Raw genomic sequence first — 14,334 nt, 5'->3', positions numbered from 1 at the left:
CATGGTATGTTAAATTTCTATTGCAATCAACAAGTGTTTTCACACATATATACATCACAAGGTAGTAATATGGTATTGACTACACGAATATGATGTCCACTTTTGTCGTTTGAGTTATTATTAACTCACCTTATACTTTGTTACATCCAAACGGGTTGTAGAGACAATTGAACCCCGTTAAAGTGAACACGGATTAACATTGTATTCGCCCATAGTCACTTACATGAGGTGACGTCTCGAAGTGACTAGAGTGTGAGGCGATTGATGGCAAGTTCAAGTGCCATGGAGTCATGTGAGATGACTAGTCGATCACATAGGCAGACTGTTAGGAACACTTTGTCGGGCCTTATGACCGCTTATAGAGTTCTGGCAAATTTATATAGCCTGGTCGTGGCGAGAGCTACTATATTATTCTAATGAGTCTATTCTTTTGACTAAAGACTGTTCGCCTAAGGTGGCACAGTTTCAGATTAACTTTGATTTATGTTACTACGACCTTCGTAAATGGGGTTAAATGGGCATATTTTGGGTTATGATGGCTGTGGCTAGTCGAAGGGAACAAGTGCGATAGGAATGGTCCACCCCTTATCAGGGTTATAGCAATATCTCAGGGCCACTCGAGGAGTAATGAACTGGAAATGCATGGCCACGCTCGGAAGTTATCCATGGTAGATAATTTCGGTCAATCAGTTATTCTCCAGATCGAGGAAACCACTCTAGATATGATCACTTGCAAGTACAACCTGAAAGACACCTTGCATTGAGTGGGAGATAGTAATAGGACAAGAGAATTGGTGACGCACACTTGTCGAGGACAAGTGGGAGATTATTGGAATATGTGTCCTGCGACAATAATGCGATCACAACTGTCGATCATGATGATCACATGTTTAAGTCTCATTTTAAAGAATACATGTGGGATGTAATTTTTACAATCAACTGGTCCACACATATCGGTAATGATTGGCTGACTAGAGTTTGACATTACTGTCGTGCGACGGTGGTGATCAGTTGATCCCCTTAGGTCATACCTAAAGGGTAATACTCTTAATTGAATATTTAATTGATCTTATGACGATACGAGTTAATTAAATTACTTAAAATTGACGGACGATTTTGGAAGTAATATTTACGTGTCTCATTGTAATTTGATTAAATAAGATACGGTCTAAGTAATCGAATTGTTTTATTACTTAGATGAAATTATTGTTTACGGAAACAATTGAAACGGAATGAATAAATTATTATAAATACAGAATGTTGTAATTTATGACTCGGGAACCCATTACGGTACAAGTAATTATGAATTACTAGGTTAATTTTATAAGTGACATATTTTATTAATATGTTGATTTTTAATTGTTAAAAATACATTTTATACACATAATGTCATGGAACATGTTACATGTGACAAATTGACAAATAAATTGTAAAATGGACTTTCCATTTTACAATATATGTACCGAAATAATGGGGTGGGTTGGGGTTTGTATTATATTTTATAATATATAAGAAGCATAATCATTAACCTAATTGATAGCCATGCACACCTAGTTGCTTTTGTGAAGAGCATCTTGGTCATGCATTGGCCCTTGCCATCCCCCCCCCCCATACCCTAAGTTTTCCTAGAGCAAAAGACAAAGGGTTTTCTACAATTTATATTGTGATATACACTAAGACATTCTCTAGTGTATTATTCATTCATCAAATAACTTATAGAAGTTTAGAAATAGAAATAAAAACTCCAAAATTCATCCTCTCTTCGCCGAAATTTCAAGAGGACAAAAACAATATTTTGGGTCAATTTTTGTAAGATTAATTTTGTTCTAGTTCAAATTATATTTATCTTTTAAGAGGTTATCTTGGGTATACATCTTTGGGAGGGATTCTAAGCTTGAATCTTTGTTGTTCCATATAAGGAAAGCTCAAGAACAAGTAAGAAGGAGATCTTACTTGTGCCTTTTAATCCGAAATTCCTATAGTAAGAAAGACGATTTCTTTTCATTCTTATTTATGTTTGCATGCATAAGATCTAGTTTTAATTTCATGACTAAATTAAAATGTAACATATATAAATATGTTGAATAATGAGATTAATAATTTCCAACAAACTTGTTACCCATTGATCTTGAAATTGAAAGAACTTTGACCAACAATAGAAGACTTGCTAGAAATACTTTGAGAGGTATTGGTGAGATTGTTCACATTAAACCAAACAATATTGAGTTTACCAACCCTTTTGCAAAAGAAGGAGAGGAAAACTCAACACAAAACCAACCACAAAATCAATCCTCAATGCCTAAATTTTCATCACATTCCGTTCCAACCGAGGAGAACCTACCAAATGGTACTTCCACACCACAACATTTAACCGGTAATTTCATTGCAAAATCCGCATTTATACAACTAGTTGAGAGAAGTCAATTCGGTGGGATGCCTAGTGAAGACCCTCATTCTCATATGGAGACTTTTTGTGACTATTGTGATGCGATTTCCCAAACCGTATTTACTCAAGACCAAATTCGATGGGTCTTATTTCCTTTTTCTTTGATTGGTACCGCGAAACAATGGTTAAAGAGCCTAGATAAGGCTACTCTTGGAAGAAATTGGCACTTGCTTTCTACAAAAAGTTATATCCTCCCGAAAAGACTAACATGTTGAGAGCCCAAATCACCGGGTTCAAACAAAGGGACGAAGAATCTTTGTATGAAGCATGAGAGAAATTCAAGGATACTTGCCGATCTTGTCCACATCATGGACTTAGCGAGTGGTTCCTTGTGCAACAATTTTGGAATGGTCTATATGAAGACTCCCGAAACATTCTCGATATGGGATCAAATAGTATGTTTACCGAAGTTGATGATAATCAAACGTGGAACAAGATTGAGGAAATGGCGGTCCATATGTAATACCCGCCCTTTTAGAGACCCTTTGACCGGCGTTGACTGACCTTGGGAGCGGGAATAGTCTTAGAAGTGAGTGCCAAAACTATCTTGGGTTGCGTGTTAGGAGTGGTACTCGATAGAGTAGAGGCTACTCGATCGAGTAGCTAGGTTACTCGATCGAGTAGGGGGCCACTCGATCGAGTATGATGGGTACTCGATCGAGTACCGAGTTTCCAGCGAGGGTTTTATATCGCGTTTTGTTAAATCCGCAAATCACTTCCGCCACTTTCCTCCTATCCTTCAGTCGCCTCTTTCCCTTCCCTTCACCTCAAAATCTCCATGGAAGCCTTTTGAAGTTCCTTGTGCCTTAGGAGAGCATCACTTGAGTCGGGTAGCGGCCTTTTGCCGAGTTTCCCCTCATAGGTATGTCATAATCATCATCCGTGTCCTTGTTCTTTATAGTTAAGGTTTTCTTGTTAGTAATAGATAATTGTATTGTGGTTATAGGATTTGCTTGGTCGCTGGATATGTTGTTTGTCGGCATGGATTGGTTGCAGTTGCTTAAAGGTAGGTTCGCCTACTCAGTTTCTGTAGATGGTCTAGTGTGTCGGTCGTTGTGGTTGTATTGTGATTGATTAGTATCGTGTTCGTATTGTGACGGTTGTTATTGTGACTGTGGTTGTTATCTCTGGTTCTCGAGATGCGTTCTCGGCTGAGTGGAGTCACTTGCGGGAGTGGCTTCACGCCCTGGTTTCGCCCTTCGTGGAACCCGCCACGGGAGGGGATGTGCACATTAATGGACAGGGTTATCGCTCGATATGATGAGCGGGGCTTAGGTGGGAACGGCTGCGGTCCCCCACTGGCAGGGCTGGTCCAGTGGAGAGTCAGTGACGGAGGTTGGCTGGATTATTGTGATTGTACATGAGATTGGTAGCGTATCTTGTGTTGATAATTGTAGTCGCAATTGTTGAATCTTATCTCAGTACTGACCTTGTGTGGTTGTTTGTTTGTTATGTGTCTGCCGTGATCCCTTATGGTGAGCAGTCGGTCTTAGCAGGTGTTGATGTTGTTGATAGCTGGAGTCCGGGCAGGGATGAGTCTTCACGAGATATGATGGTCATAGCGAGTAGTCTTTGAGTTGTATCTTTTATATCGTTTGTTGGTTTAAATCACTTGTAATATAACATAATATTTCTCTTATTGACGTTTGATAATTACTATCCTCGGGCAACCGAGATGGTAACGCCCTTATATGCTAAGGAAGGCCTAGTTAAGGCTCCTCTGAATATGGGGGTGTTATAAAGTGGTATCAGAGCGACGATTTTGGAACCTGTAACAAATGAAAATAATGAACGTAGTGAGTCTAATAAAATGAACCTGGTGTATGTGTAATGGGAGCCCCAGCTGATGCTAGGTTTTGGGTGAGTAGGCGCCCTCATTTCAAAATCTTGGCCCCATGATACTTAAGCCAGTCACATGGTACGGGAATGTGGAGTCCGTGTGTATATGTGTGACGTGTATGCTAATTGTGTCGGAGTTACTTGTAGTTGAGCCTTGGTTAGAGTTAATAAAGATATGATAGTTGTATGTGGGTTGTGCTTAGTGAAGTTTTGGGCATGCTTAGTGAGCTTGTATGACGATTGTGAGATATGTGACAAAAGTCTATTCGATAGAAATGCTTGCGAATGTGAATGGGTGTGCTATAATAGAAGGATGAACATTTTGGTGTTTGCTGTAAGTTGATGGTGACGGTAGTCATGTACGAGTTTATAAACCCTACCGTGAGTACAATAATGATAATTATAGAATTGTTGAGTTATAATTTGAAACATAGCATATAGTAATGCGTTCATACCTTGTTTATAGGCTGAAATTTTTCCGCTGCGTAATAATTGATTTGTGTAAGATGAGCTACTTATGATTGAATGTAGAACATGATAGATTAAGTTGTTATGAGGATATGCAAATATATGTCATATGAAAGAAGAATTGATGTTAATTACATGCTTCAAATTGAAGTGAATACGAGTTGGTAGTAATATGTAAGGTAAGTTCAAGTGTAATATGATGACGTAATTATGTTTATGAATGATTCGGTAGCAGGTAAACCGAGTTGGGTAATTTGTGTAGCGTAATGTGACATACACCTTGTTAGCTGAGGCGATACGTTATGTGTGAGTAATGATTGTAATACGTGATCGAGTGTGATAATTAGTGCCGAATTCCGAGCTTAGTTTGGAATCGACACGCGGTGTTGTTTTGCAGGTATCTTCAATTTACTTCGTATTTCGGACCGAGTACTTAACTATACTTGACCGAGTGCGAGTGCTTACTAGACCGAGTAGACCTCACTCGATCTAGTTAGGAAGCTATGACGTCGGGATGTGGAAAGATTTCCTGCAGATACTCGACGAAATAGCTCCTACTCGATCGAGTAGGGTGGTACTCGATCGAGTACCCTAGGCACTCGATCGAGTAGGTTACTGTACAGTGAGACTTACGGGTTTCTTAAAACCCCAATTCTTTTCCATTCTTACCATTCATCTCCTATATTTCGAAAACCTAAGTCTACATTCCTCTTAAAATCTCTCATACTCTTGGGTTAGTGGTGATTCTTGGGGTTGATTTCTTTGTTTAATTTCGTTTCTTTACTTCGCTATTCAATCAAGGTATGCTTTTCTTCCTAATTTACATGATTTATTGATTTGAATGTGTTAGAATAAGGATAAAATCTGAAATTTCGATTCATATGGCTAGATTGTTGCTTTTAATAGTTGCAATATGATTCACATGCCTTCATTCCATGTTTGTTGGTGACTAATTGCTGTAAATTAGACTAGAAATTGCCAAAATTGAAACCGAAATTTCTAGGGTTTACAAAATTGAAATTGATTTTTGATTGTTTTACTTTGACTAGATGATGGAGTTGAGTATTCTACATTGTTTATATCATGTTGAAGGATGGATTTTGATGATTTTCACCTTAGAAAGTTGCCTTAAAACTCCGTCTTAAAAGTGCCTCAAGTGGAAATTCGTGACCTATAATTGGAATTTGGTGTGGTATATGACTGTTTAGGTGAAGGTTGAACTTTAATATGATAGTAGTGATGATAATTGATGAAAAATATGCCAAAATTGTTACAGTTGTAGAGACTGTCTGAAAAGTTTAATTGAGTTATTTGTTTCTAATATAGAGGATGATGATGATATGTTCTAAGTTATTTTTCCATGAGCTAGTAAGAATGCCTCACATGTGATTAGGAATGTGTTTGGAACAACCTGAGAATCATGCTAGGATATTCGAATTTGTTGAGCATGTGTATTCATCTTGATAAATCGTTCACAACTGTGGCTCATGAGTAGCTGTAAACTGAGTTTATATATATCAAATTTGGGAGACTGCTGGTGAATGTGTGTACCTAACTGAGTATTCAAGTTAATGGCATGAATTATGTGCTTCACATGTTGAATTTGTTGGTGAATTTGAGTGCCTAACTGAGTATGTAAAGTCCAAATTCTATAAGAGTATATGCTTTATGTGTTTATGCAAGTTGTTTAAGTCATATGCTGAAACAGATGCCGAGACTGAACATAGGAACTCGTCAAAGTAAACGGGGGAGGGGTAATCCGCCTGAGATTGGGGAAGGGAGTGGACCTGTGGTACCCGCAGTTCCGGAGTACCCTTCTGTTGTTTTTGTTGATTTCAAACAGCGAGAGCGTTTTGTAGTTTTACAAAAACGCAAGATGAGACCAATGAGGTGTATAGATACTACACTTTTGGAGGAATTAGAGATAGAGACGGATGTCCGTCACATATTTGAGACTTTGGGCTTTATGGGTTTGTATAGGCTGAGGAAACACTCTTACCCTTTTCTTACCTTGGAGTTTATGAGCTCCTTTATCTATGACCCCGCTGCCCAGACCGTTGAGTTTCGGTTGATGAACACTAGTTTCTTGCTTTCTATGGACCAATTTGCTTCTCACCTTGGATTGGCCAAGCCTCCCGAGGACTCATCACTGATATCCCTGCTGAGTGCGGTGTCTGCCGCCTAATGCCTTGTCTGACCGGGAAACCAGCTCCCACCTCAAGCAACATGCTGATTAATGATGTTCAGCATGTCACATTGAGGATCTTTCTTCGTTCCATCTCGAACCTCCTTTATGATCGACCGGATATCAGTAAGCTGAACAATCATGAGGTGTTGCTTTTGATGTCGTACCTCAACCCGGAGCGGACCAGGAAAGTGGTCTTTAATGCTCCTTCCATGGTTTGTGCTGCCCTTGCCTTGATGGCCACTGCCTCTTCCCGGTACTTGAGTTGTGGCGCTATCGCCACTCGGTTAGCTGAAAAGCTAACCTCTTTTGAGGCTTCTTCGGAGTACGTGCCTCTAGCTACCCCAGTGCCCACTATGGACCGTGACTACTATCTCGACCTGAAATGGTTGAGGACATTGACTGACGGTAGCCTAGCTTGGAGGGTGTGGGGCGTGAGTTGGATGAAGATTCCATCTCCTGAGCACCTCCCACCGACGGAGCCCTTAGAGCCGACGGTAGTGACTGTGGACTCTGATTATGAGGAGGAGGAGGAGGAGGATGTTGAGACCCTGCCAGCTGCAGACCTACCTCATCGACGACACGATTCTCGAGGTGATGCCAGAACCGAAGAAGGGCGAGAATGCGTCGGTCGTGGCGGTGGAGAGACCTAGGTTTGGGAGAGGACCCCGTCGAGTGAGGGAGAGGACCTCGGAGACTACGCCACGGCCGGTAGCACCACAGCAACAGCAGCATCCTTGTCCATGCTACCCTTACCTCAACACCCCGGAGACGCGATCCAGCTACTTGGCGGAGAGAGTGTCATCTACTTTGACACTCAGGAACATGCACGAGATGGCGTACGCTCAGGGGATAGGGACCGAGGGACCGCATCCGGTTTGGTGGAGTGGAGTTGGGGACTACACAGGGGTTTTCCACTCCTACGGGGTGGATCAGTCGACGTGGGGGACACCTCAGTCCTTTGCCTACGGTGGCTTGACCCCATGGTACGTGAGCCCGGGAGCCGGAGCAGGAGTGGATGCGGGGATTGGGTCATCAGGAGCGGGTACTTCTGGCGGTGGTGGTGATGATGAGGTGATGGTTGAGCACCAGCAGCAGCAGGAGGAGTGATACTCCTTGTTTTATCTTTGTTTATAGTAGTTGATGTCGGTAGTGTTGTTAGACGCTAGTAGTTTTTTTCGTTGAGACTTGGTTTATGAACTTGTATTGTTGGCCATAAGGCCGGATTTAATATTTGACTTATTGCAGGATGTTAGAAGTCGGGGAGTCGTCCCGACTCGATTTATATGACGACTATGTGCATGTATGTTGGCTTATGACAGGTTGTATAGGGGAACTTGGCCTGTAGGTACTCGACAGAGTACCCCGTACTCTATCGAGTAGCTGCGGGAAAGGGGGATAAAAAGTATTCTGATCTTTGGGCTACTCGATCGAGTACCCAAGACTCTCGATCGAGTAGCATGGCACTCGATCGAGTACCGCTACATACTCGATCGAGTAGCACTGTTACAGGAGGTTTTCGAAAATTAAAAGTGTTCAATTGTTTTATAATTGCAAGTTTGATGTTTAATGTGGTTATTAGTGCGTAGTAACACCTTTGAACCGTTAATCTCAATTGTTGGAAGTCAAGTTTTGGTTTTATATGCATATTTGTAACCATTAGTGAAGTGGTGACGGTTTCTTGATTGTTTTAATACTACATATGCCATATTACCATTCATTCATTAAAGTTACATTTCTTCATACGTTGTGCATACGATATTAACGTGCTTTATCGATGGCGGCTAGTTGTCCCGGTGGGTTGTGTATGATTTATAATTTAACGAGTTTATGCTTAGCGAGTAATGTCCACAATAAATAATATGTTTCTAATTCATGTTATGAATCAAGTAATAAGTAATATGCGTTGTAATTTCGGTGGTGAACTTCGGGGACGAAGTTCCTTTTAGAGGGGAAGAGTAATGTCGCAAAATAAAAAGGCTGATTTTGAAGTTATGTTGTTATTCGTTTACAAGGTTTTGTTGTTTAATTACTAAATTTTTCTAGTACGTTGGTCACATTGCTTATATGAAGTGTAAGTAGTTACTTTAGTTCATTGAAATGAATGTGATAGTATGTTTTAATGGACCGTCATAAAGAGCTAGTTGTGGTGCGATGGGTCGTAATAGAATGAATTAGTGAGTAACACAAAGGTGTTAGTTGTACAAAGATGAAGTTGATATGAGATATGTCTCGGGTTGATAGTTGTTAACGTGTGATGGGTGATCGCTGTTGATGTTGATTCGTACTGCGAGATTAATGTTTTGTATACAATAGTTTGTAAGAGTAGAGGTATACATATAGAGTGACAATTGATGATGATAATGTTTGTGTGATAGTTGCAAGAGTTGATATATATATGTATGAATAGAGCGTTAGACGATTATGATGATGACATGGGGGATGGTATTTCCAGGGGTAATGATTTGAGCAGGAAGATTGGTGAGGTCGTGTTGTTTCCGTGTCTTGTGCGGGAGATAGGTAAGTTGAACTTCGGGGACGAAGTTCTTTTAAGGGGGGAAGACTGTAATACCCGCCCTTTTAGAGACCCTTTGACCGGCGTTGACTGACCTTGGGAGCGAGAATAGTCTTAGAAGTGAGTGCCAAAACCATCTTCGGTTGCGTGTTAGGAGTGGTACTCGATAGAGTAGAGGCTACTCGATCGAGTAGCTAGGTTACTCGATCAAGTAGGAGGCCACTCGATCGAGTATGATGGGTACTCGATCGAGTACCGAGTTTTCAGCGAGGGTTTTATATCGCGTTTTGTTAAATCCGCAAATCACTTCCGCCACTTTCCTCCTATCCTTCAGTCGCCTCTTTCCTTTCCCTTCACCTCAAAACCTCCATGGAAGCCTTTTGAAGTTCCTTGTGCCTTAGGAGAGCGTCACTTGAGTCGGGTAGCGGCCTTTTGCCGAGTTTCTCCTCATAGGTATGTCATAATCATCATCCGTGTCCTTGTTCTTTATAGTTAGGGTTTGCTTGTTAGTAATAGATAATTGTATTGTGGTTATAGGCTTTGCTTGGTCGCTGGATATGTTGTTTGTCGGCATGGATTGGTTGCAGTTGCTTAAAGGTAGGTTCGCCTACTCAGTTTCTGTAGATGGTCTAGTGTGTCGGTCGTTGTGGTTGTATTGTGATTGATTAGTATCGTGTTTGTATTGTGACGGTTGTGATTGTGACTGTGGTTGTTGTCTCTGGTTCTCGAGATGCGTTCTCGGCTGAGTGGAGTCACTTGCGGGAGTGGCTTCACGCCCTAGTTTCGCCCTTCGTGGAACCCCCCACGGGAGGGGATGTGCACATTAATGGACAGGGTTATCGCTCGATATGATGAGCGGGGCTTAGGTGGGAATGGCTGCGGTCCCCCACTGGCAGGGCTGGTCCAGTGGACAGTCAGTGACGGAGGTTGGCTGGATTATTGTGATTGTACATGAGATTGGTAGCGTATCTTGTGTTGATAATTGTAGTCGCGATTGTTGAATCTTATCTCAGTACTGACCTTGTGTGGTTTTTTGTTTGTTATGTGTCCGTGTGATCCCTTATGGTGAGCAATCGGTCTTAGCGGTGTTGATGTTGTTGATAGGCGGAGTCCCAGGCGGGGATGAGTCTTCACGAGATATGATGGTCATAGCGAGTAGTCTTGGAGTTGTATCTTTTATATCGTTTGTTGGTTTAAATCACTTGTAATATAACATAATAGTTCTCTTATCGACGTTTGATAATTACTATCCTCGGGCAACCGAGATGGTAACGCCCTTATATGCTAAGGAAGGCCTAGTTAAGGCTCCTCTGAATATGGGGGTGTTACACCATAACTCACAATATTGTAGACCTCGAAAGGCTACTAGAGGAAGAAAGCATGAAGTGGACTCTATTACTCAATTGGGTGCTCAACTTAGTGCTCATATTGATACCATTAATTTGAAGTTTGAGAAGGCTATGGCTAAACTTGAAGAAGCCTCCAAATCACCTAAGCAACATGTTAATGCCATGGTGGCATCTTCATCAATTCCAAGTTGAGTATGTGAGAGTTGTGGAACTTGGGACATGACCAAAGTGAATGTAGGGGAACAAGTGAATGCTTTCCAAGCATACAAGAGTGGTACCCCTTATTCCAACTATTACAATGAAAACACCAAATTCCATCCAAACCTCTCATACAAAAGACAAAATGTTCAAAACCCTCAAACAACATACACCCCACCTCCAATGAGAAACCAAGCTCAAAGACCCTTTTACAATCAAAACCAAGGATATCAAAATCAAACTCCATACAATCAAACAAATGACCAAGGTTTTGATGTTAAAAAAGCGGTCCTCCAAATGCAAAAGAACCAACAAGAATTTTTCACTCAAATGCAAAAGGATAGTCAAGCAAAAGACATCACCATCAACAACATCCTAGCTCACACCAAAATGTTGGAAACCCAAATGTCTCAATTTGCATCTTCTAGCTCTCAAAGACAAAAGGGGAAATTACCACCTCAAGATAATCCCCCAAGACATGAATCGATGAGTACCATCCATTTGAGAAGTGGTACAAGGTATGAAGGGCCAAAAGAGCAAATTGAGGAAGACATTGTGGAGGCTAGTGACAAGAAAAGAGTTGTGGAAAACTCTAAAGAAGAAACACCCACCATTCAAGAAGTTTCAAAGAAGAATGAAGAAAAGGCTAAGGAGAAGGAGCCTATTGTGATTCGACTTCTATTTTCAAGTCGTCAAGCTAAGCTTAAGTTTGATGAACAACTTGGGAAGTTTATGGAGATTATAAAAAACTTGGAAGTCTCAATTCCATTTACAGAATTAATCAATCATGTTCCGGCCTATGCGAAATACATGAAAGATATTGTTACGAAGAAGAAATCCATCCAGAAGCTTGAGACTATTGCTTTCACTAAGGTGAGTAGTGTCATCATATAAGGAAGTTCACCTCCAAAACTAAAGGATCCGGGAAGTTTCTCTATTCCATGCACCATTGGCGATACCACGATCAACAAAGCTCTATGTGACCTTGGGACAAGTGTGAGTGTCATGCCATATTCGGTGTGCAAGAGGCTAGGAATGGGAGAGCTTAAGTGCACTAATATCACACTTCAAATGGCGGATCGATAAACGAAGACACCTTTAGGGGTATGGGAAGATGTGCCGGTAAGAATTGGCAAGTTCTTCATCCCGATGGACTTTGTTATTCTTGATATGGAGGAAGACTCTAACATTCCTATCATTTTAGGAAGACCTTTCTTATACACCGCGGGAGCGGTGATTGACGTGAAACATGGAGAACTCACCCTTGAAGTGGGAGATGAAACAATCACTTTTAATCTTGATAAGACAATGAGAGCTCCCCGATTGCATAAGCCGTGTTTCATGATTGATCATTATAGCCGAGAAAGTGATAGGAAGAAGTTGGCATCTCAATGCAAAAAACATGATATGGGTAAAGAATCACCACCCATATGGAAGAAGAAAATGGGTAATCTCCAAGATGCTCCACCCAAAGAGCAAGAATGTTTCAACAAGAATAAAAGCTTGAATAGCTCACCACCACCCATGACAAGAGAAGAAGAAGGCCTCATTAGCCATGACGACAAGAAGGAAGAAGCGTTTCTCTTGTCAACTCGTGATATTATTGGGGAACAAGTAGATGAAGTATGCGGTCTTTGGGATGATGAGTTTGAAGGGATATTCAATCCTTATATTGGTAATGCTATGACCCAAGACCACAATAAAGAACAACAAGTGCAAAGGTCTATTGAAGACCTTTATCATGACAATGAACAAGCTTTCGACTACTTCTTCAAGGTGTTGAGCAACATCGACAACACCTTGGCCATGCCCCCTTGACATCTCACTTATGAATGAGAGTTTGGTGGAGTCCTCACTAAAACACCATTTGTAAATCTTCTAACCCCTTAAGTTGCATTTTACTTATTGTATTGCATTTTTGTCAATTTGATTTTCATCATTTCGAGAGAAAGTGAGGGAGGGACTTATGTGATTATTGATGTGTAGTATTTCGACATAGTGTGGGAATAGCAATTGCCTAGGCTATCCAAGCCTTCGTAGTGCCCCCACAATGAAGACCAAAGGAATGAAGAGCAAATGACACGGGTTATGAAATACCCACGGATGGAACTGAATTCGTGAGGTAGAGGGAATAACCGAGCGGCCCGACAAGAATCCGCTCGTCCTGAAAACAATCCGAGCGTCCTGGAGAGAAGACGCTCGTCCTGAGAAGAGCTGGAAAGAAATTTTTGGTCTGAATGAAAATCCGAGCGTCTCCAAAGAGAATCCGCTCGTCCCAGTCAAGACGCTCGTCCCTTAAAGAATTCGTTCGTCCGGCTGCTGGTAAAATCTGGGATTTCTCCCTGACAAGGAACCCGAGCGTCTTCATAGAAATCCGCTCGTCCTCCTTCAAAAAGACGCTCGTCTTCCTCAGAAGACGCTCGTCCCAGCACGGTCCTATTTCCTGAAATAAAATGAAGCAGAATCCGAGCGTCCCGTGGAGAATCCACTCGTCTCCCCTCTTAAATTCAAACCCAACGGGATTAAAACCCCACCATTCCCAATTCATTTTACTCATTCATAAAACAAACACATCTCCAAAACCCTCAATCTCTCCATCCACCAAAATCAAACTTTCTCAACCAAATTCACCCAAATTAATTCCAAACTCCCTCAAAACTCAAACAAATCACTCCTTTGTCAACAACAAGCAATTAAAACACCAAAATCTTCAAAGTTTGAATCAATTTTTAGGATACAAGTAGGCAACATTCAACTATCCTAAATCGATTTGGGTCCTATTGAAATTTGAAGAATTCAAGCATATCCTTGGTGTTACTACATAAAGTAGAAGATGTCTAGGACAAAAGGTGGAAGCAAGGCACCCCCAAAGAAGAATCTTTCCAAAAGACAACAAGCTCTTCAAGCATCCAAGGCTTTGGTGGTTCAAAGTGCAAGGATGGAAATTCAAGAGAATACTCCTCCTATGGTGGAAACTACTACTTCTACTCCGGTTGTTGAACAACTAGATGATTTTCAGGAGGTAATTTTCACTCCCGATTCTCATAGGAAGAAATTTGTTTCCCTTTCTAATAAATCTATCTTACCCACAAAGTTCATATGCCAAGAGACCTTGACAAAATTGGGTGTCTTAGAACAAACCAAGACCTTTTTCGAGTCCATGGGATTGAGTACTTTGTTTAATATGCAAGAGTTGACTTGTTCATCCCTTACCTTAGAGTTTTTAAGCTCATTGAAAGTTACCAAGGTGGAGACTCAAAAAAACATTGAATTCCGCCTCGAGAATATTGATAGGAAATTGTCTTTTTGCGAGTTTGGTGAAATTTTTGGCCTT

General features: G+C 41.1%; 1 non-coding gene across 1 annotated transcript; it reads right to left on the bottom strand.

Annotated features, from left to right (window-relative positions):
• Window positions 1-2,654: 2,654 nt before the first annotated feature.
• LOC141638173 (small nucleolar RNA R71) lies at window positions 2,655-2,761 on the bottom strand. The gene has a single exon (XR_012542031.1). It is a non-coding gene; the product is annotated as a small nucleolar RNA R71 (small nucleolar RNA).
• Window positions 2,762-14,334: the final 11,573 nt, after the last annotated feature.

The sequence above is a fragment of the Silene latifolia genome, unplaced genomic scaffold (assembly GCF_048544455.1).
Source record: "Silene latifolia isolate original U9 population unplaced genomic scaffold, ASM4854445v1 scaffold_190, whole genome shotgun sequence".
NCBI classification, from domain to species: Eukaryota; Viridiplantae; Streptophyta; class Magnoliopsida; order Caryophyllales; family Caryophyllaceae; genus Silene; species Silene latifolia.
This window is presented reverse-complemented; position numbering and strand designations above follow the sequence as displayed.